Source organism: Pyxicephalus adspersus, chromosome 4 (genome assembly GCF_032062135.1).
Source record: "Pyxicephalus adspersus chromosome 4, UCB_Pads_2.0, whole genome shotgun sequence".
NCBI classification, from domain to species: domain Eukaryota; kingdom Metazoa; phylum Chordata; class Amphibia; order Anura; family Pyxicephalidae; genus Pyxicephalus; species Pyxicephalus adspersus.
In genome coordinates, this window is record NC_092861.1 from 130994332 (window position 1) to 131018357 (window position 24026).

A 24026-nucleotide genomic window follows, 5' to 3' on the forward strand; every position below is an offset into this window, starting at 1 on the left:
ATGTTTTTCTCTTCTTTGGTAGTGTCCATTTTTAGGATAGGGGCAGCATGGTGACCAAACTGTTGCTTAACTGATATATAGAAAATAACACCGCCTACCTTTCCCTTCTGTCTGGCAGGTCTGTATGAATTCTAGAGCTGGCAAGACAGAAATAAAAGTCATCTGGCAGCTCCCAAGTTTTTATTTAGCTGTTTGCCTGTAATTCAGCGTTATTCCAATGAATGTTGTCTTGGCCTTTCTCTAACCTGCTTTCTTCCTTTGGACCATGTCCCAAATCTCAGTGGACTTCCCCTGTCCCTTTGGGTCACTGTGCAATACATCTTCTTTTCAAAGAAAGAATACTAATACAGCAAAGCTGGTAATAGCAGAGAATTTCAGGAAATAAAGTCTCCCGTGACCAGCATAAAAAGTATGCTGCTATCTACTGCATCCTGCAACATCAAGTCTTCAGGTAGTAGCACACCATGTGTGCTTTTCCATTTGGAGATTAGGGAAAGGCTTGTCCAACATTTACTGTTATCTCTTAGGAAGTTGAGTATATGAAATCCCAGTAATAGACTTTTTTATCGCCACCAGAAGAAACATGACCTATATACATCTGAATATGGAAGAAGTTATCATTTTGTATCAATATGTCAACTTCCAAATATCAGAAAGGCCCTTATCTACTAGGGTAGAACTACATTAAATGCCTACAACATGAAGTCAACGCAGTGACCGGTTACCCTGGATTAAAGGACAGGAAATGTGAAAATTTTCTTTTTTGTTTTACAGGTTATGAATAAAAGACGAAAGCTGCTGCTTCAGAACAAGGAACTAAACCTTAACTAGAATAACGTATTTAGAGATAGGGACGCCGGTCTGCAATACTTAACAGATGGCTTATCCAATATATATGTCTAACCAGGAAGACCATCATTAGTAATATTGTTTCAGATTTGCATCTCAACCAGGGTTGAAGCCATGTGTAAATCTGGTTACACACAGTGCGCAGTGTTCTCCCTAGCCACTTTTAATCGGTTGCACACCCTGGCACTTTTCATTACTACCCAGCTGTCTTTGGGTGGTTACTGAAACGTTGGGTCACAATCCGCCTACAGCTTTTTACCACCCAGCTTAAAAAAAATTTCTGGGGAGAATAATGGTGTGGTTTGCCATTCCCAATTGCACATAAGTGGTTCGTGTACACACAGGAAATGTCAACCACGTGGTTTCACACCACTAAAGAGCCCTAGAACACAGGTCCCAAGCCGCCAATAGTGGGCCGTGGCTCTGGCCAGTGCACCCCCCCCGCGGTGTAGGGAGAAGGGCTCAGACCTGCAATGGGAGAGTGGGCAGGTTCTGGCTTCATGACGTCACTCTAGGGGGAATTTTTTTCCCCTATGAGTGACACACGGCTCCACATGCGTGGTCCGGAGTCCATCCATTTAGTGGTCTGTGAGCTCCAAAAGGTTGGGGACCACTGCCCTAGAGGATCTTTCCTCCAACCCTGATGCTTTTCTGACCAGACATTTGTGATGGAGGCCAGAGTAGAGATTACAATTATGAGATTTACAGTTGTAGGATGTTTCTTTAAAGTAAACCTATAAGGTTATGATTAATTTTACAATTAATGTCTTTTTTTTAAGTTTTTTAAAAATTCATAAACTTTTTTTTTAATTTTTTTGTAGACACACCAGTAATCCTTTTTTTAGGAAAATTAACATCTACAGGAAGCTGAAAGGGTTGGGCCAAAAAACTAACTACCTAGATGAACTGGTATATGCATCACAGAGCATCTCATGCTTTGGATCTTCCAGGGTATTCAAGTGGATAATCAAAGGCATGAACAGGGTAATGATAATTGGCTCGTCTTTCCTTTACCGGACAAGTCTTTCAAGCTTAGGCATGTATTACTCCAGTAATCTTTTTCTACCTTTTTACTTAGCGTAACACTCAAACTTCAAGTCTTAGGAACACCCTGTTTAAATTATATCTGCAGCTCACAGTGTATATATAGCATGATAAGATACTAGTAAATGTATTACCAAGTGTATTTGGCACCTGTTACATTTTATTGCCGCCTGGACATACCATTATGCAGCAATCACTGGAGCCTTACATAAGCCTTAATGAGTTACTCTGACTGAAGTTTTTATAGGAATCCTATTTTCTTCTGATAACACTCCAGCTTTCCATGTTTCAGCCATGTTCCCGGCATATTTAACGTTGTTCTTGTTGCAGCCCTGACACTGGATAATCACTACAAAGATGTCTTCTCTATACCTCTAAAAGATTTTGATAAAGGAGGATGTGACTTGTTTTGCACTAATTAAATACTAGCTTGGTAAATTTCAAATATGGTCTGGACACCCTGTAAATTGACTGTAATATTGCTCATTAGCGTCTCAGGCAAAAATCTAAAGTGTGTTGGTGTTCTCTTACATTGCTGAGTAGACCATTAGATATCAGCCATGTTGGATTACTAACACCTATCCATTAACGTCCGTTATTGTTATACTGTGGTGTAATGATGCAAAGAGGTGTCTTTTGTTCCCCTCTCTACAGAACAGAATAGGATGCTGGGGAGAGAACAGAGCAGCTCGCCTGTATAGCCATGGTTCTTAATCTGTAATCAATGATCACTAATAGCGATTAAATGATTACTAATATTTGTTTTGAGTGATATCATCAGCAAAGCTGTACGTTTTAAGCAGTATTGTCTTAGTTGCCATAACAATACATGGATTTCTTTAGTATATATTTTTGGAACAAATGCAATCAAACAATGAGATGTTTGTAAATGTGTGAGTATCTTACCAGACAAAACAAACTGTTTAACAATAAACAATGATATGTAACACATGAGCGATTCTATGAAAGCCAAATCTCTCCCGTGGGGGTATATGTTGCAATATAACACTGCACTGTAGCAAATAGAAAAGCTATTTAGTAGTTTTAGTAGTAGTAGTAGTAGTAAATAGTTTTAATATAGAATCTTTAGCCACTTTGTCATCCAGCGAGCAGAATGGTTATGTCATAATGGTTCCAACTATTTTGCAGCTCATTAAATAGAATTGCTATGTCATAAGGGTTCCAATGATTTTGGAGCTTGTTGAATAGAACTGTATGTCAAAGAGGTTCTAACTACTTTGTACCTCAAAAGGAGATTGGCTATGTCTTAAGGGGTTCAGTGACTTTGTAGCTTAGTAAATAAAATCTATGTCATAGACGTTGTGCCAGTTTGTAGCTCAATAAAAAGAATGATGTCATAGATGTTCCAACCACTTTGTACCACCAAAAATAGCTTAGCTCAATCATAAAGGATCCAGCCACTTGGAAGCCCAGCATGTAAAATTGCTATGTTGCAGGGGTTCTGCCAGTTTGTAGCTCAGTAAAAAAGTTCTAACCATATTGCAGACCAGTAAGAATGACTATGTCACAAATCCAGTCATTTTGTAGTTCAGCAAAACAAACCTTCAGCTATTTTGTAGCTCAGTTAAAAGAATGACTGATTATAGAAGCTCCAGCCCCATGGTGGAAGGACTGCAGCATATAGATTCCTGCCACTTTGTAGCCCAAAACATAGAACATGTTTATCATAAAGGTTCCAGCTGCTTTGTACCCAGTAAATGGCTATGTCACAGAGGTTCCAGATACTTATAGCATAGTTGTTAGGCTACCTATTTTTTGACACAATTTTGAACTGCCTACAAAACCTGCAGCTTTAGTAGTTCCCCACATTATACAACTGATTTTGATCAAGGCACTCTAAAATGCAATGTTATCTACAAGGTGTATTGTAGCCAGCTAAAGCAGAAACTTTGTACTCAACAACAGATAGACAAGGAAAACAATAAGAGACATTAGTAGCTTCAAGAAATCTTTGCTACAATCTCGCTCCTGTATCATGGCTCTATAAATATTAGTTATATATGGTAGAAACAATTATGTAATGACTGTCCTAGGTGAAAATCGAGCATCAGTGCATGTGTTTCTGACCAACAACAAGGGCTATTGTAGTCGATGTATCAGGTCATCTCCCACTCACCATTCCCTCTCCTACTACATAGAACTAAACAAGAATTGCTTATCCACAACACATTTTTCCACATTAAAAGGAACCTATTCTTCATTAGAATCCTTATACTCACTTTCTCATTGTTCATCTACCACCCCATTCACATATTAGACTTAAAGGAATAACTCATGTGTGTCGTTTAAATCAATCTGATTTTTGTTTTTACAGAGCAAATATCTCCCTGCTGTATGTGACAGTGCTAGGGTCGGACCATGGGGTGAACTGAATCATAAAAGAAATGGAATGTAAGCGGGGCAACAAAATGAACCTATTTCTTAGTTGTGTATTAATGCAATTTTTTGGGATGTTGGCTATGATACAATTTGGACATTCATACTTGCTTTGGAAGTCTTTGTGTGAGCTGCACTGCCTTTAGTCACCCATCAAAATGTTGGGTGCTCATAAGGCATAAATATATAGCGCTACATTGAAACTCAATAAAATGTAGAATTACCAGCACTTTAAGAAATTCCTTTTCATGAGTCACTATGTTGTCTTAATAAAGGTACCCTGCAAAGCCGTGGACTTTGTGATATGATGAGTTCACAACAAACAGTAAAAAGAAGGCTTGAGGGGCAGGCAATACGGCACATTCCATTTAATAGTTATCACATCTAATTCTAAATACCATACACAGTCAGAAAATAATATTGATTATAAAAAAAATAAAAGGAACGATAAGTGCAATGGAAAAAAGGGACCATTTTTTATTACACAAAAAAATACATCAATGCAAAATACATCAATACAAATACACATATACATCAATGAATATTTTTCTATTCTAGGCATCCTTCAAAAGGTTTTTATAGCCAGAAATAAAATTATCACTAGCAAAAAGAAACCAGAACACCGAGGTCAACTATTTGTCTTTGTGTAGCTTCAAAGTCTAGTCAGCAATTGTCTAACATGTCCTCTGCAAGCAACATTGATGTCAACCTTCACCAACTGGCTATCCAACAATTAATCTGAAAACAGACAGGCGTCAATGGCAAATGAAAGTGGAAGCAAGCACATAAATTACAGCTGGAATGTTCTTGAACCATCTTACAGAAGCCCAGCGAAAACAAATCACCAGCCACCAAAAATAAAAATGTGCATTTTAAACTACTGAAAGTGCGATTTCACAGCTAAGGAACAAATGTTTCTGAACAATGAAGTATTCGCACAGACATACAACAAGACAATTCTTTAGAAGAAAAAGTTTAATTCAGTATTCTCCCAGACAGGTGGCCCCTGTATTGTGACCCAGCTATTCAGTAACCACCCAAAAACAGCCAGATGGTGCTGGGTGGTGCAACCGGCTACAAGAGGCTGGGGAGAACACTGCAATCTGTGTTCCTGCTTACCCTCCCAATGTCCTGGGGACCACTGCATAAAGTGAAGGGAATCCAAAATGTATTGTCTGCCACCAGAAATGGAGTTGAGAGGTTTAATTTCAAATGAGACACCTACTCCTGTGACAACTGACAAAAATGGGATTTTCCATATCTTACCTCCAGTTGTGGCAGGAACTGTCATGTTAAGGTTAGGAGTTGTGTTTAGGTTTAAGGATTGGGTGAATAGGTAAAGTATAACTTTTAGGGATAAAGAGCTGTTTCTCCCTTTGGTGTTAAGCCTATTACAGTTGGGGGGGTTTGGTGGTCTGCAAGACATTTCATGTGAATTCAAACTTAGGGAATACCATCAGTTTGTAACTCAATTGCCTGAGAATAAAAATTACTCCCATACAAGCACAACCACATGAAGCCACACAAATACACATAAATAAATAAAGCATCATAAGATAGGCCCTTAACTTATTTTAGCTTGTTATATTTAATGTAATACATGTTCAGCCTTATTTAATAAGGAACTCTAATTCTGATATGCTGATTGTTAAATTTGGTACCCCATATCCACCACTCAGAATGCATCTTATACTTGTTCTGGCTTCATATAAATGAATTCTGATTGGTTGTTATGGATTTCTGCACTCATGAATAAGTACACTTGATTGAATAAAGATGATTACTCCTCTGTAAGCAAAATATTTATGTATCTTATATTGGTTAATGCAATATGGTTACTGTAATCCTATGAACAAATTGAATTAAGTGTGGATTAAAATAAGATAATAAAACTTTAACTGTGATATTGTAAAAAAATTTAATACTGCATTTTCCTATTATCTTTTTTAAAGAGGGACAGAACTCTGGAAGAAAAAAGATAGGCAGAGGGTAATAGACTAGTCACCAGTATTGCCTATTTTCTCCCCGTTATTGAAATGTTCTACCATGTGCCTGTGACTTTTTCAGGAGTCAAACTTCCTCTTCTGGGAATATCTAATTACTGTCTTAGTTGGCCAAACCCCTCCATTCCTCCCTTCACCTCCCTACATTGTCTTTTAGGTAGCAACAAAATAAGATGAAAAATGGAAAAATATAAAACATTTATTTCTCAACATTTTTACCCCAAAGAAACGTTTGAAATAATTTTTTGGGTTTCAGGGAACCCTATCTAATCTATAGCATTGGACATCTGTGGGAATAGAAATGTAAGAACAATGGTCAGTAGGATAATTGCATCTTACAATGGTGCTCAGAATGCCATCTTTACAGCCATAGCAAACAATCACTGGTGTCCTGTAGCTAGCTCTGCCTAGAGGTAATGGCCACAGCTAGGCTGGGACCATTAAATAAAAGGTCAATCAGTCACAGGACAAGGAACCCCTAGAAACTCCTGGAGGAAACCTAGGGTTCCCTTGTTGAGTATGGATGCTATAGAGCAGCGGTCGCTAACCTGTGGTCTGCGGAAAAATTTTGGTGCTTCGAGGCTCTGGCCGGTGTGGCCCCCATCGAGGTCAGGAGAAGGATCCTGCTAAGTAGGGGCGCACCACCCAGAGCTGCGGACCATGTTTCCTGTACGGATCGCAGGCTCAGGGTGGTGGGCGGGTTCGTGTCTGGGAGGGTGGGCTGGTTCTGGCATCATGACGTCACTATGGGGGAAGTTTTGTGGTCCACAGGTCCGAAAAGGTTGGCGACCACTGCTATAGAGCAGGCATGGGCAAACTACGACCCGTTGGACTTTTTAATACAGCCTGCTTTGCATGTAATTTATATCAGTTCAAACATTTTTCATCCATCTGATACTGGCCCAGCTCGTCTGTCAAATTTTAAAACTCATTGTGGCCCTTGCGACAAAACAGTTTGACCACCCCTGCTATAGAGTACTATTTGAGTCAGCTATGGATGCATCACATCCAAGAAGGATCATGTAGCACTCTCTAGACTTTTGGATTGCTACACAAGGGAAGCTTTCAAAGGTTAATTACATGTCCAAAACATGTTAAATGTAGAATTACAATCTTGTGGGAAGATTGCTGTTAAATAATTTGTAAAAGGGATTGTAAAACCTATGTTACCAGTTTGGCAGCACGTTTTTCTAGCAGAGTGCACCATGCTGTGCTAAGCTCATTGTACACATCTCGGCATGATTCTGTGCCAGGGCGAAGAATTTTATCACCTCTACCTGGCCAATGAAGGTGGCTGAAGATGCTGAATGCAGAAGAAAATCAGGAAAAGATGATTACAGCAGCGACAAGCAACAGGTGGGGTGCTTTGGCACGTGTGCACATATGGTGTAAATACTTGGACATTATGGCAAAACCCTGGGCAGCCACATCAGATTTTTTTCCCCTTTAAGGGACGGAACAACAAAACTGATATTTCTATTACAGGTAGCTCTCATTTACCAAGCAGCCATTGTAGCAGAATTTACATCACATTTAACTATAATCTACAATCGCCTGTAGAGGAGCTGACTGATTCACTGTCTTCCCGCATATCCTTTGCAATCTATTTTACCTGCTTGCCATTTTCTGGCACAGAATGGGATAAACCAATAATCTAACAGCCGTGCTTGCAAAAAACAGATTTTTTATTTTCAACCAAATCCCCAGGGTAACCAACGAAAGTACGGGTTTAGGTAATAATTTGATTTTAATCAGACCGGTTTGAAATTCTGTATAATATGACCTTGAGTTGTATTAGGGCTCATAGAATGCAAAGCTCCGTATAATCACAAGTACTGCCTGCGGATGACATTTGAAAGAGCCGTATTTTTGCACAGATAATGAAATTCTTCTGGAGTTAAATGCACATTCTGTATTGTGTCTGTAACTAAAAGGATGAGAGTCATAAAGAGACTCGCTCGTCAAACTGCATTGCATCCTTCAGTGCTGCAACCTGTATTTTTACTACATATCCTTCATTAGGGGGAAGTGGGATTTTTAAGGAGAAAGCTTCTAAAACAAAGCAGAAGAGTCCATGAAATTTTAATGTGAATCCTGCATTCATAAAGGAACACATGCATGTAAAAATTGTTTATTGGTGTTGTAAAGTAATCTGGTCAAACTTCAGAATAAAGGAGATAATCTGAACTCAACCTTATAGCATTGGTCACATACCCAAATGCATAGGTCAGCCATCCTCAACTTTTTTAACATAGGGGAATCATTAAAAAAAAACTTTAAGGTTTTAGGGATCCCTACCAATATTTATGGTATACCCAGTTTTTGGTATGGTACATTGGCCTGGTGGTCAATGCCTTTTAACTTGGTCAATGGAAAAAATGCCACCCTAATAGAATCCAAAAAGATCACTGATCACTGAGGCACTACTCTCTAGCAACTTCTGAAGGAACCAAAGGGTTCAAAAGCATTTTTATGCTCTCAAAAAGTTTTGATATGATTTTTGGTGACTAAGGAATACATTCGGATGAAAGTTTTTGTTGGCACTTGTTGGCACAGGTTTACCATGTGTAGAAGAAGTGTGTACAGCCAGCTTTTGCAAAGCCATTCCAAAGTTTTCATAAAGTTTTAAACAGTTCTGTTGCAGCAAAATTCCACTTGCAGAATGGGGGGTTGAAGGTAAACATACATTACATAATGGAAGTACAGCTATCAGGCTTCATCAGACTTTCAACAAGCTTTAAGTACAGCTCAAGCATACTGGATCCGGCTAGCAGCGTGTGTAAAGTGTCATCTGTGCTTAATGTCTCCAACGTGAAGCTTTGAAAGCTTCAACAAAGCTGCTTGAAGCATACTGAAAATCTTGCGGTAAACACCACTACAATATAAGCTGTAACCTTTGTGAACAAAGCGTGTAGTTACACTTAGTGGGCTCCTATGCCCTCCCTCGAAGTAGGGAAAGTTCAGTGTGTGAATCGAGTTGGATTGAACAAAAGGAATCATTTAAATCAATCACAAGGAAGAAGCAAGGCCACACAAAAATATATTACTTTTTAATTATTCCACATTTGGGAGTAAACCAAATGTCCTAAACTGTTTTGGGGTACATTATATAACCAGCCCCCTTTCTAATAGGAATAACATGTGATGATGCCCCATTTATCCAGTTGAGTTTTTGCCTTTCAATCCAAAAAAACTGAATTCTGTACAATACATATATAAATCAAAGTGATAGGAACAAGATTTACTCAAGACCAATGCCAAAGAGATTCCCATTTCCCTTTGGAGGAGAGTCACCATGTAGCCTCATCCATCTATCAGAGCTTCCAATGAGATGTTTTGAGTGATATTAGTCTTTACCAATATATTGTACAGTTTTCTCTTTTTAGAAAACACCTGAAAGCAATCACATAGAGATTAATAACCGTAGGGCCTTTAATGGCATCATTTAGAAGAGAACAAAGACAATGGACCTGATTTATTAAAGCTCTCCAAGGATGGAGAGGAAACACGTTCATCAGTGGAACCTGGGTTATCCAGCAATCCTGAAATGGATCTGGTCCAGAATTGAAAACATTTACTAACAAATAGCAAATGACTTTTAGGAAATCTAGGTTAGGTTTGCTGGATCGCCCAGCTTTACTGATAAAAGTGTACTCTCTCCAGCTTTAGAGAGCTTTAATAAATCAGGCCCAAGGTGTGAAAGGTTACCTGTCCAAACTTGCTTAGGATATATTAAAATAACTAAAGCACCTGAAAATTGGAAATATGCTTTAACCTAAATGTAATATTCTTAAAAGAAACCCTAAACTAAAACCATTATCCAAATGCATTACAAAAGAATATAATTACTAATACCTCTCTGCCATTATCAAAGAAAAGATTCACCTAGAGGACACATCAAGCCAAAGAACATATAGTACTTTGATTAGGACAACCACAGAAAGAGGCTTGATTAATTACTGAGAATTATCGGCTAAACCATCACTAATTGCTTTCATGAAAATACAGGAAACAGAACTGCATTTGCCTCATTTGAAAACAATCCCTAAACCAGATGTACAAGGAAATCTATGTGTCTCCCACATGAAAGCTAACACCTCCAGTACAAACACGCTGAGCCTGCATGGAAAGTGCACCCGTCATTAAACCTGGAGAAACTCCGGCCTGATACTTAAACTGGAAGAAAGACAACCTGCTGGTGTTACTTCAAAGCAACCAATAGGGATTTAACGTTCAGCTTCCGACAAAATCATTCTTTTTAGTTTTGGATAAAGCGCGGGAGGGTTAGAATGTCTATCCGTGGTTATTACTGCTGTGTCCCTATTGCCCTGTCTCATTGAAGGTGTTGCTCTCACTCACAGTTTACAGCTTGAAAAGTCAAAGTCGGTGAACATATGCTGGAAAATACCATACAAACAGGAGTAGAGAGAGAGGAGAGATGACCTGGTGAGTCTTTTGTCCAATCACTGACAAGGAGCTATCCAAGCCGTACCACGTAAAAGTCAAAAAATGTTCTCTTATAGTTTTGATTAGAGTTATGAAGAGTTTGAATCTCTGCAAACCCGTTTTTGCCCCTAGATCTTAAGTCTGGATGGACAGAATCACAATTTTTTTGGTAGTAATGCATATGTATACAGTATTCTCCTCAAATTTCTTTAAGCTGGGTCAAAAGAAGTTGTAGGTGGGTAGTGCTCCCTGTATTGTGACCCAACTTTTCAGTAATCACCCAAAAAAACAGCCGGCTACTGAAAAGAGTTGGTTGGTGCACCCAGCTAAAAGGGGCATTAGAATTAAAGGTTAAACTTGTTTCCATAAAGAAATCTGACCATAGGAGGTCAAATCCATTGTCAATAATAAAGTTATATAAAAAAATAATAGTGTAAAGAAACTTCTTATTTTTAAAAGGCATCAGTTATTGTAAATAATAATTTACAATAACTGTAAAAATTTACAATTGTAATCTTAATTGTTTTTTGGAACCTTTCTCAACCTTTTTACCCCAGAGGAACCCCTAAAATAGTTTCCAAATCTGGGCAAACCATGTTAAAACCAATAAAATGAATCCAATGAATGAAAAATCCTAGATAAATGGTCAACTGGAAGAATGTCCTCTTACAGTGGTGGTCGGAATGTCCCTTTAAAGATAGTTAAATGTATCCCTGGTGTCATGCTGCTGGCTCTGCCAAGTGATGTGGCCCTTAAGAAGTTTGCAAGTACCAGCAAATGAAAAGTTGGTCATCCATAGATCAAGGAACCCTTGACAACCTCTGAAGGAACACTAGGGCTGCACAGAACTCTGGTTAAGAATAGCTGGTTTATTGAAATGACATGATGTGCATAAACTAGGAAGATGTGAAATTATGGGCCAATTTGGGCAAAATTTGGTTTTGTCTGCTATATAAAAGCCACCCCTGCTTAGGACAGCTTTACCTGTGGATAATTCTGCACTGAAGCTGTGCACGAGTAATTGCAATGGTGGACTAGCCCTAATATGACACTTTGACAGATGTCATTTATTAACAGTACAAATAGTGAGATTGGTACCTATATAGCCCCCGTTAATTATAAACTAAAAAGCCAAACTACAGCCATTTACCAGCATATCACAAAATATATTCCAATTCTACACATGTACTTGATAAATCATGCATGCACACCATGTATACATGTACCTACAGGAATAAAGGCAGATTTTACTGCACCCTAGATAATTGCTCATGCACTGGAGGGGTGTAATAGGCGTCAAGCTCCATTTCAATGAATCCTCACACTAATGACCCAATCTATGGCATTGCTTGATGAAATCACATAGATTATGGTCAACCATTCTGCACATCCCTGCAGATTATACAAAGGAGTGAAATTAAGCCTGACACTTTTTATGCTCAAATTATCCCAAACAGTTCACGGCTAATCTAACCACAGACAAGGCACAAGATAACATTCATACTCCATCTTTACTAAACGTGAGCCATTTGTTGTAATATTCCTTCTTGAACTGTGTTATAGGCAGTTATACTAGAAAACATAATGCAATTTTTCTTTTACTATTACCAATAATGCTCCTGCTAATGAAAATTAGATCAGCAGCTACAGGATTATTGTATTTTGCAAATCATCAGTGCACTGAATTGACCTGTTACTACTGAAGATCTACAACAATCCCTGCTCATCATCACCTGTCACACTATGCAGGCATTAAAATCTGGCAATCACAGCTCAGATTCACCTGGGTGCCTGGCTAGGGCAAACCTTGGCACAGGGATCTGATTTGCACTGATACATGGATGAGGTTTACCTGGTTACATGATTTAGATAAATCTTATGCATGGATAAGCTTAACTGGGATAAGTGAATCAGATATAACTGTATACAAGGACTAGGTACATAGATAAGATTTACCTAGATGCATGGAAAAGGTTTTCCCTGGCATATGATTCAGATATACCATAATGCATTGATCCTGGGTACAGGGTTCTGATTTACCTGGATACATAGATAAGGTTTACTGGGATATGTGAATTGGAGTTAAGCTAGGTACACACTTCCAATAATTATCGCTAGAAAAAGAACGATTACGACCGATTAACAATTATGCACGGTTATATTTGAACGGTCGTATTGTGCACAATTCTGTACATGTTGTAACGATACGATCTTTCAAATATAATCCACGAATAATGTACACACGCTAGATACAATCGTTTGAACGATGCAGGGAGTGACATGTAAAGGAAAAAGTCCATTGCAGAAACATGCACGATCACTGAAAGACCGTACACACGATAGATAGCGCAGGATCGTCGGACAATCAGATCCGCCATGAGGGTCGTTCATTTCCAATGACAATCCTCGTTTGCCCGCGTCGTTGGTCAGTCCTTGGTGACCTTTTTTGTGAAAGATTTCGGCCAATTGGTCGTTCGTTTCCAACAATAATTATTGGAAGTGTGTACGCAGCTTTACCTAGTTTCATGGATAAGGTTAATTTGGGTAAAGGTATCTGATTTACCTGGAAACATGGATAAGGTTTACTGGGATATGTGAATCAGATTTACCTTGTTCCATGGATAAGGTTAGCTTGGGTAAAGGTAATAGATTTACCTGGATACATGGATAAGGTTTTCTGGGATATGTGAACCAGTAGAATGTATACATAAGCTTTACCTGGTTATTTGATTCAGATATGGATAAGATTATCTATGTAAATCAGATATACCCGAATGCAGAGGTACAGTTTTTTTGGGTACAAGGATCATATTTACCTGGATGCATGGATAAAGTTTATTGGGGTAAAGGGATCAGGTTTACCCACATACAAGGATAATCTCTATTGGAATATGTGATTCACATATATCATGACTGTGATATGTAAATCAGACCTACCTGGATGCATGGATAAAGTTCTTTGGGTACAGGAATCAGATTTACCCAGATACAAGGATAAGCTGTATTGGAATATGTGATTCACATATCCAAGGACTCTGATATGTAAGGGATACAGTTTTTTGGGTGCAAGTATAAGATTTACCTGGATGCATGGATAAGGTGAACTAAAGTAGAGGGATCAGATTTAATTGGGTAATATAAAATCTGACATTTGCTGCACAGATCTAGTGTTTGTAGTCACTTCATAAAGAATAACAATATCATTATATAACCATCTCTCTAATGTCAAACATTGCCTGGAAACAAGCTTTATGAAAACACACAGGATCAGCAAAGCCCCTAATGATAATTACGCCGGTAAAAAGGAAGAAGGGATTAATAAGCTCTTAAAGCATACTATAACTACAGCCTTACAAAACGTTGCCAAGTTTAAAAAGCAAAATACAAGAACATGTTTGAAGATTATGAAATATCCTTTTCTACTATAAACAGTGAAAGCTGAGAGACACACGCAGCTTTTAATTGCTTACAAACATGATATATAAACGCTTTGCTGACACCTGCCTCAATTTCACTCCATCTGGTTTTTTCAATAAGGAAAAATATTATAACCCATGGAAACCAATCCTCATTAAAGAAGATGAAGACATGGTGGATATATTCCTTGTATCATCACAACAAAACAAAATATAGTCTGATAACAAGAGGTACTAATTTTGTTTCATTACCAGCAATTTGATATTATGTGATACAATTAGCTTTCGGAAATTTGCATGTAACGAAACTGAACACCAATTTTTATGGAGAAAAACAGGTCAGCACAGACACTTTACAGATCATTATCAAAGCCAGGGCTTTATTTTAGAGGTTAAGACTCAACACCAATATCCAATGGTGACCGGCACTTGTCTAGAGGTGTACAATAATGATAGATAGATAGATAGATAGATAGATAGATAGATAGATAGATAGATAGATAGATAGATAGATACCTAACGAATGTAGACATACATATATGTGATAGGTAGACATATATAATAGATACTAGAAAAGAGAAAGAAAGAAAGAAAGAAAGATAGATACTAGAAAAGAGAAAGAAAGAAAGAAAGAAAGAAAGAAAGAAAGCAAGAGAGAGAGAGAGTGAGAGAGAGAGAGAGAGAGAGAGAAAGAAAGAAAGAAAGAAAGAAAGAAAGAAAGAAAGAAAGAAAGAAAGAAAGAAAAAGAAAGATTTCTAGATTAGTGGATAAATATAAATATAAAACACAAAAAGATACTAAACTAATGTAGAAGTATAAATAGATAGATCCTAAACAATAGTGTGGGCGATAGATGATAAAAGTAGTCAATAGTAACTGCTTTTCTGCAAAAATGTCCAACACCCAAATATGATCTAAACAATATAATTTAGATTGCAAACAGTGGTATAGGGAGGCAGGGGACATTCTAGGAATATGTTCTAATGTAATTCTAGGAATATGCTTTCAAAAACCTTTACACATAAAACCCAGACACATGAGAATCCCTATAATATACCCAATATCCCCATAATAAACCCAACACAACAATGGTCTACCCTATAAAACCTATACAAGGACCACCAGGCTAATTCCGCAAGGCAGTGTGCAATATGCAAACCCATAGCCAATAACCCCAATTCACCGTACAATGATATGACCATAGTGACATAGAAGTTGCTTTGGATTACACTGCTTCATATAGCACTATATCACCTTGTAATGCTTGCTAAATCAGCCAAGACTCTGCCACTTCTCCAAAATTAAACCATCCCTACCGTATACCCACTTGGTGCATTGGGTTGCCCTGGGATTATTTGGTGGGTGTTCCTAGTTTTACATTGCTGTGGGATAGTATACATTATTACAATCTAAATATCGAATAAAAGCTGTGAAAGGTCCAATAATTACTGACAATCATTCATAATATAATACACCCAACTCATTTTATGTCCATTACCGTGCAGGTGTACGAAACGCATCAAAGGTTTTTCTGAACCAACTACTTTTTGAATGACAATAATAACTTTGTGAAATATCCCAGCATGATCTATGTAGAACATTTGAATTTGTATTGATTTTAAATGTTACACCTATTCTACAACATACATATGTTGGCACATTTATAGGTAAGAGTAGCACAAGGATACCAAAACCCCAAGTGTGCACAATATATATTAAACAATGTGTGACTAAAGGATAAACTGTCACCTATTATCCCCAGGTACCTTGATCATGCAAATGCAATGATTGATATTTATTAAAAGAAGCAACCAATCAGATATCTAGATTTAGGATGTCTCATTTATGACCATCTCTGATTGGTTGCTTTGTGTTTCTGCACTTTTACCTATACAATTTGCTCTATGAAACAAGCTATATGCATGGCTCTTATCTAACCATGTACAGTTTGCTATCTGTTTTCCTCCAAATATTTCTCGAAGGCTAAGGATTTCCTTTCAGCACCACCGCTTTGCTCATAATCACCCAAAAATATATCTGCAGGAAACTCCCAACTGGCTTGAAACCCTCAGCATAAAAAAACAAAAACAAAATACGACCATGTATTCCATTCGTGGTTGGTGAATCTAGACGGTATTCAAATAAAAGCCCTTATTTATATCGCCTACTTAAAGGAGAATTATTATTGACGTTTATAAGCTGCACCGGTTCAATGTCGTATTTCAGCTGAAGTGACCGGTCTGTAAAATAACAACATGACAATCAAAAGGCAAAGAAGACAGTGTGCAGGGACATGTGGCACAATAAATATTGTGAGTCATTCACCAGCTATCTCCATGCTGCAATAATAGTGCTAATGAGAGGGCTATCCCATCCCAGTGTATTCCATGGCATAGAAGCCAACGTCCTGGACAGGTAATGCATGGTAAAGCTGCGATTGGCATATCAGGTGCCTATGGCATTTGGCACATCATACCTACAAATCTCTATCCCAAGGTATGCAATGGCATAGAAGCCAACATCCTGGACAGGTAATGCAAAGAAAAGCTGTGATTGGCATATAGGGTGCCCATGGCATTTGGCACATAATACCTACAAATCTCTTTCCCAGTGTATGCAATGGCATAGAAGCCAACGTCCTGGCCAGGTAATGCATGGTAAAGCTGCGATTGGCACACAGGGTGCCCCATGCCTTGGGCACATAATATCCACAACATGGTGCCAGTGCACCCACACAATCAATATTTACTGTTGACACTCTGCAAAAACTGAGCATGCAAAAAGTGCTAAAGGCATTTTTTTTTAAATGTGTGCTCTTCTTCTGTATACACAATAGACTCAGTGTGGGAACACCCGTATGCCAGCCAAATCTTGGGAATGACATCTAATATCAACAAAAGTTAAGCCAGTCCATTGATACAACACAAAACTCACATGGATCATTAACTACTTGACAACCGGAAAGCAGGCAGCACATGGCTGAGGATTCCTGGCAAAGCATGGGCGAAGCCAACCGCTGTACCCCCCTAAGCTATAAAATGCAAAATGGGAAAGTGGTGCAGAGCAAAAACAAAAAAAGGTGAGCACACACAACACACAAATGGGATGGTGCAAGTTAACCTATTGGAGATCGGAGGCCCCTGTAGATGAAAAATGCCAAGGATGGGCATCTTAATGTTGGCACCAGGGTGGGGGGTATGGTGAGCATGCCTCCAGCCATCACTTTGCACCCCCCAGCCCAGTGTCTGTGAATAGCAGCATAACAGCTGTGAATAGCACAGGTCCCCTGGCTTGGTATAGGATGCCAGGGATGAATGCCCCCCATCTGCTACCCTATGGCATGCCTGGCACACACACTGATCTCAGGGGTCTGTGGGTGGCATGACATGTGGCAGCCCATAGAAATAAAAGGAAGAGCTTGCATTTGGTGGCTCAGTAGCAGCATGCAATCTCCAGCGCAGGTCTCTGCCATCAGCTGCTGCAGCCAGGATGTCACCAAGAATCACCCCCTCCCTCCCCGCCTGCCTTCCACCCCAGGCGGCTGCTAACCTCGTGCTGCTCCGGTGACTTGCTGCAGCTCTCCGCCCGGCTCTCCCCTTTATATGCTCCTCTCCTTCTTCTAATTAGGACTTGCCAGGTCCGGGAGATGACACAGCCCGAGACACCCGTCCCTGGAGGGGCGTGTGCGCGCCGCTCGTACAGCTGCTGGACTGGAGCCCTACAAGCTCCTCCCGGGCACGCGCTCACTCCGCGCGCTCCCCCTGATAGAGCTGCTGCTGGTAGTCGAGCGGGGGCGCGCGGACTCGTGCACGAGCTGTAACCTAGGCTGGCCCTTCCTCCATCCGTTGTCACAGGCAGCATTGGTGGCAGAGAGAGGCAGTGGTCACCTCTGGGGTGCACGAAGAAGCAGCATTGGATCTGTGTTATTCCAAGATCTAAAATGCAAGAACATTTTTTATTAACCCCAATATGGATTTTCTCTTTTTTTGATCTGAATCATATACCATTCATTAAATAAATTGGTGCAAATTAAGAGGGAAAAAATAAAGACATGATACAAACAAAATTTATCTATTATTAACATCATGTGAATTGTCCACAAATTTTAGAAATCAATGTTATATAATAAAAATATTGAAATTTTGTACCTGATATTTATACTCTCATTCCACACATATATGTATTATTGCACAGTATTTATATAGCGCCATCATATTACACAGCGCTGTACAAAGCCCATAGCCATGTCACTAGCTGTCCCTCAAAGGAGCTCACAATCTAATGTCCCTATCATAGTTATATGTCTTAACACAATCTAAGGTAAATTTTTTTGAGGGGGAAGCTAATTAACCTAACTGCATGTTTTTGGAATGTGGGACGAAACCGGAGTACCTGGAAGAAACCCACACAGACACGGGGAGAACCTGCAAACTCCATGCAGACAATGTCCTGGCCCGAGATACAAACCCAGGACCTAGGGCTGCAATGGCCAGAGTGCTAACCACTGAGCCACCATGCATATACAAGGGGGTGCTGAGAAGTTCCTGGCTTTGCCCAGAAAGAAGAGAGCCAGAGTTATGGAATAACACATTTATTCAACATATTCCCCCCTGAGACTGATGCACTTGGTGCAGCGTAGTTCCAGCTTTTCTAGACTGTTCAAATGAAAGTCCTTTGGTTGGGCCACAAACCAGCTCTCAGCAGCATCTTTCATGTCAGAAATGTCCTCAAAACCTTGCCCCTTCAGGTGTTTTTTCAAATTCAAAACAGATAATAGTCCGAAGGGGCCAGGTCAGGTGAGTAGGGGGATGGTGGACCAATTGGAAACCCAGGGTGTTCAATTCGGCAGCTACAACATTGGATGTGTGCGCAGGTGCATTGTCCTGCAAAAAAAGGATCCCCTTGGTCAATGTTCTACAAGATTTCATCCTAATTGCCTCCTTCAGCTGGTCCAGGAGGTTAGCATAATACTGTCCAGTGATACTAGAGCCCTGAGGTAGGTAATCCACAACAGAATACCGTCCTTGTCCCAGAAAACGGACGCCATGACTTTTTTGGCTGATTTCTGGGTTTGGAACTTCTTCCACCCTGCGGACCCACTGTGGCGCCATTCCTTTGACTGTTCCTTGATTTCAGGATCATAGATGTGGAGCCAGGTTTCAGCCTCAGTCACTAACCTAGCCAAAAAGTCCTGTGCAGCTTCAAAATGGTCCAAAACGGCTTTGGATGCTTCAACTCGTTCCTTCTTCTGATCACTGTTCAAACATTTCTGCACCTACTTCGCTGAAAGCTTGCCCACGTCTAGGATAGTGGTGATACCAAACCCAACACGCTCCCGTGAGATGTCAAGTATCTGGGCTTCATTTTTGCGGATATTTGCCGGTCCTCAATAATCAGCTCATGCATTGCAGGTTGCCGGGTCAGTTGAGGTTGGGGGGAGCCCACTGCGGGGCTCATCTTCAACGGTGAAATGCCCAGTCTTGAAACAAGATATCCGGGTTTCAACAGTGCTGTAGGAAGGACACTTCTCCCCCAGTGTTTGTTACATCTCAGTGTGAACGTCCTTTGCTGACTTTCCCTGGAGAAACAAAAACTTCATGGCGGCCTGTAACTCCAACGACGTGAAACTTGCTTGTGCCTCTGCCATCACAGCTTAAAGAAAAAACAGATTTAAGAATCACAAAGACCTAATATTTGCACAGTTACATACTAAGATATCAGTCTGTCAATATGCCCTCACACTCATTTTCTATTTCATCTGGAAGGGGGCAAAGCCAGGAACTTCTGAGCACTCCCTGGTATATTATGATATTATGACATGTTGTCATTATAGATTAGCATTATGAGGTTTATTTATAAAGCAGTGAATCTGACATTCACTAAACCGTTAGGAGAACGAATTACTTGCAAATTTAATACATAGATCTGGAGGATTCCACACCAGGGAATGTCAGTTTCCATGTTTTATAAATGATTTCTTTATGTGACATCAAAGTGGAGCTATCACATTTTTTACATTATTCAATAGAATGTCTGTCCCATTTATCCCATCATGAAACTTTTTTTTATAATTTTTTACATCATTACTGGACTTTCCACCAGGGAATGTAGTGGACGGATTAAGGGCTTGTCCTTTGCATTTGATTTTTTTTTTCACAAAAGTTACACTCCAAATTTTTAAAATTGATTTATTAAATAACAAAAATTCCTGTCAAAAAAAGAACTATAACTGATACTCCCTTATCATGTATACATTTTTCTATCTGATTTACATTGTCTAATCATTTTAACTTATTGGTGAAAATATTATTATTAGGTTATAATGATTGTATCATTATAAATATATCTTGATATCAGTGACTGATATAGCCAAGAGTGGACCCCTGTGTAGAAATTACTTGGGGTCCTCCAGCTGAGTTGGGGCCCCTATGGGGCTGAGGAGGGTCCAGGGTACACTTTGCACCTTCCTGCCTGAAATAAATGGCTACCTGATGGACCTTTTGTGCATGATTTATCAAGGTTCTCCAAGACTGGTGAAAAGACACAATCATGGGTGAACCTGGGTCATCCAACAAACCTGGAAAATCATCTGAAGGATGATGTACACTCATTCCCCTCAAATGTGACTCTTTCCCTGATGAAGCAAAATGAAAACCTGCAAAATACATTGGGCGTTTGGATGATATTAATAAAATATAAAGAGAGTAGGTACATTTACACCAATGAGTCATTCATCTTTAAGTATATAATTTATGGTGATGTGGTTATATGTTATTATTATTATTATTAATATTAATAATAATAATAATATTATTAATAAAAATAATAAAGAGAATTTATATTGTGCAAACATATTACACAGCTCTGTACAATAAACAGGGGTTGCAAATGACAGACAGATACAGTGACACAGGAGGAGGAGAGGGCCCTGCCCCGAATGTTATGGAACCTTTTCTGTTTGCAATTGAATTATTTTGTGAGCAAATGTATATAGATTGTTTTTGATGTGTTTTTTTTTAATCCTGCGTCTACAATTTCTTATTTCCTTTTCTTAACTTCCCTGGCGGTCTGAATAAAAAGCAGTACTTTTAAAATCCATTATTTTAAATTTCCCACCTGGCCGCTCCTACCAGCCCCACTGTCTCGCCCTCCAGCCTAAGGCTTCGTCCGGCATCCCCTGGCCTCGGGTCCCCAATGTTCACACACCAGGGACGCAGATGCCAGCCTGCATCTGTGTAGCCTGGCGATGCCCGGACGGCATTTCCAGGGGAAGCAGATGCCGGGCATACCTGGAGGACACCGCTGGAACGTGGGAACCAGGTAGGACTTTAAAACTCCCTGACAATTCCACCCTGAGTGTGGCTCGGGGTTCCCGCTTTGGCACTGAAAATTAACCCCAAGCCACACTCAGGAATAACGCCAGTGAGGTTAATGACTTAATATTAATTAGTATTGTAACTTTTTTTTTTTAAAGCGGAATTAAACAAAAAAAATAATAAAAATCACTTGCGTTACTTCCGCAGAGCCCTCCATCCCTCTGGAGGTTTCCTGGATTGGGTCCCGCGTTGTCCAGTAATCCACCTTTGTCACAGCCCTTAGAAAGTGCCGGTTGCTGCCATCTTTGTCTGTCTTCTTCTTCTGGCTACGTCACCCGTTCTCTCTGATGTAACCTGCTGTAGATTTGGTGAAAGAAAACAGTTGCACATGTGTGAGATCTGCATTTTTTACCCCATTGGAGGAAAAAGCCTCTTCTGCATATATTGGGCATGCACAGAAGGAGCAGACAGAAGCCTCCTGGGATATTTGACGTATGTGTCCCAGGAAGATCTGCACTCTGATTCTGTCTTTATTGCCGCTGCAATCAATACAGAAGGGGAAGGGCTTTACCTTTTTTTTATATAATATATAAACTAAAATGATAATTTTAACTTATTATAAAAGAGTTATCTACCCTTATATGTAAAGTAAAACATTTTGTGATGGGTCCAAATGAACTTTTTTTGCTTATGTCTGATCCTGTTACTTGAAAACAAATAAAATATTAAAATTAAAAAAAAAAGTAATGCACTTTAATGCTCCTTACAGTAACGCAGGCTATTCAGGTTTGATTTTTTGATTTAGTTGTCTCATTGTAATGACTATAAATCGATTCTGGATTTGATCACCCAAAATTGACTGATATCAAGTGTAGAATTGAATTTGGTAACTTTCTTGTTCTGTTTGATTGTATTTTGAAGCATGCGCACATACGCTTACTTTGTTCCTCTTGAACCGTTCATTAATTGCGGCATGCAGTAGGACAATGGATTGATTTTCAATCAATACCTGACATTTATATCACACAAGTTTATCCAATCGAACATTGGTTTGTCTATGGCTAACATATGTCACGTCTTTAGACTGGGAGAATGTGATCAGCAACGGCAGTCAGTCTTTGCTTCAATTCTCCCCCGACTCCCAGAGCTATCCTGCACAGAAATTCTGCTCCACCCCCAGCCAACGGTTCTCCTCCAGTTTGACGCCATTATTATTTACCTCACCGCCTCTGAGCCTGGGCTATCATGGGCTTCATGTCATCACATCTGCCTGTGCACCGAAGAGCAAAGAGAAAAAAGAGTCTAAGGGTCAAATTACTGGGGGTCTTCCCAATGTACAGTATGCATTATAAAATATTTTTTATATATTGAAAATGTGGAAGTTTTTTTCTAAAAAATTTTCAAGAAAAAAAAATTTGAATCTATTACAATGTAGATTTTATTGCAATGTTACTTGCAAACACAGTGAAATATTCCCCTGAGACATTTTACTGATAAGAGGGTAAACTAACACAACAGTTATTCCCTATAGTTGGGCTGATTAACTAAAACAACAAAAATGTGTTAATGTTCCCTGTGTCATTTTAAAGATCTAATCGAGCAGATAAAATAATTCACATGGTTGGATGATTAAAGTGAATATTTGCACATTTTATGGAGTAAACCAGCTGTAATGACTGAAAGTACAATGACACCCTGCAAACCATACAGTCAAATTTACAAAACTTATTTATAGGAATTTTTGGGTTTCTGATTGGAAATGGATAGCTCAAACATACAAAAGTCATGTCGTGTGTACAAATAATTAATCAAATCTAATCCGAGACAAAGGGCCTGATTTATTAAAGCTCTCAAAGGCTGGAGAGGATACACTTTCATCAGTGAAGCTGGGTGATCCTACAAACCTGGAATGGATTTCTTCAAAGACATTTGCTATTTGCTATGCAATTGTTTTGAATCCTAGACCAGATCCATTCCAGCTTCACTGAAGAAAATGTATCCTCTCCAGCCTTTGGGAGCTTTAATAAATCAGGCCCAAAAGATCCAAAGAGCACAATATTGTACCTGTGTTTGCAATGTTTTGGTGATTTTAGACCAACTAAATCTGAACAATCTAGTCCATCGGTCAGTACAAAACTGGTAACAGATCTGATTGTGTCCTGTACAGATGTCAGATGACTGTACTTGGCATTGATCATGAATGAACAAGCACTGTAAACACACTACTATTTCTGTTATATATGGAGGGGGGACTAGTGAGTGGAACACCATTGTGCTCTCATTCCTGATCAGTCGTTCTTCAATTATTATTATTATTATTATTAATAATATTATTAAACAGCATTTATATAGTGCCAACATATTACCCAGCGCTGTACATTAAACTGGGGTTGCAAATGACCGACAGGTATAGACAGTGACACAGGAGGAGGAGAGGACCCTGCCCAGAAGAGCTTACAATCTAAGAGGAGGGGGAAGTATCACATAATAGGAGGAGATGGTATTAATATTAATAAACAGTATTTATATAGCACCAACAGGAGGAGGAGAGGACC

At 39.2% G+C, this 24026-nt stretch overlaps 1 protein-coding gene across 5 annotated transcripts in view; it reads right to left on the reverse strand.

The window, feature by feature from the left end:
* Positions 1–17869, reverse strand: part of PLCB4 (phospholipase C beta 4) — a 190560-nt gene extending 172691 nt beyond the window's left edge. For 3 of the 5 annotated variants that reach the window (XM_072409639.1, XM_072409637.1, XM_072409638.1), the window contains exon 1: positions 17705–17869. The gene's annotated coding sequence lies outside the window, so the exon portion shown is untranslated. The remainder of the gene's footprint in view (positions 1–17704) is intronic. The other 2 variants (XM_072409636.1, XM_072409635.1) reach the window with 1 other exon arrangement.
* Between the last annotated feature and the right edge of the window lie 6157 nt (positions 17870–24026).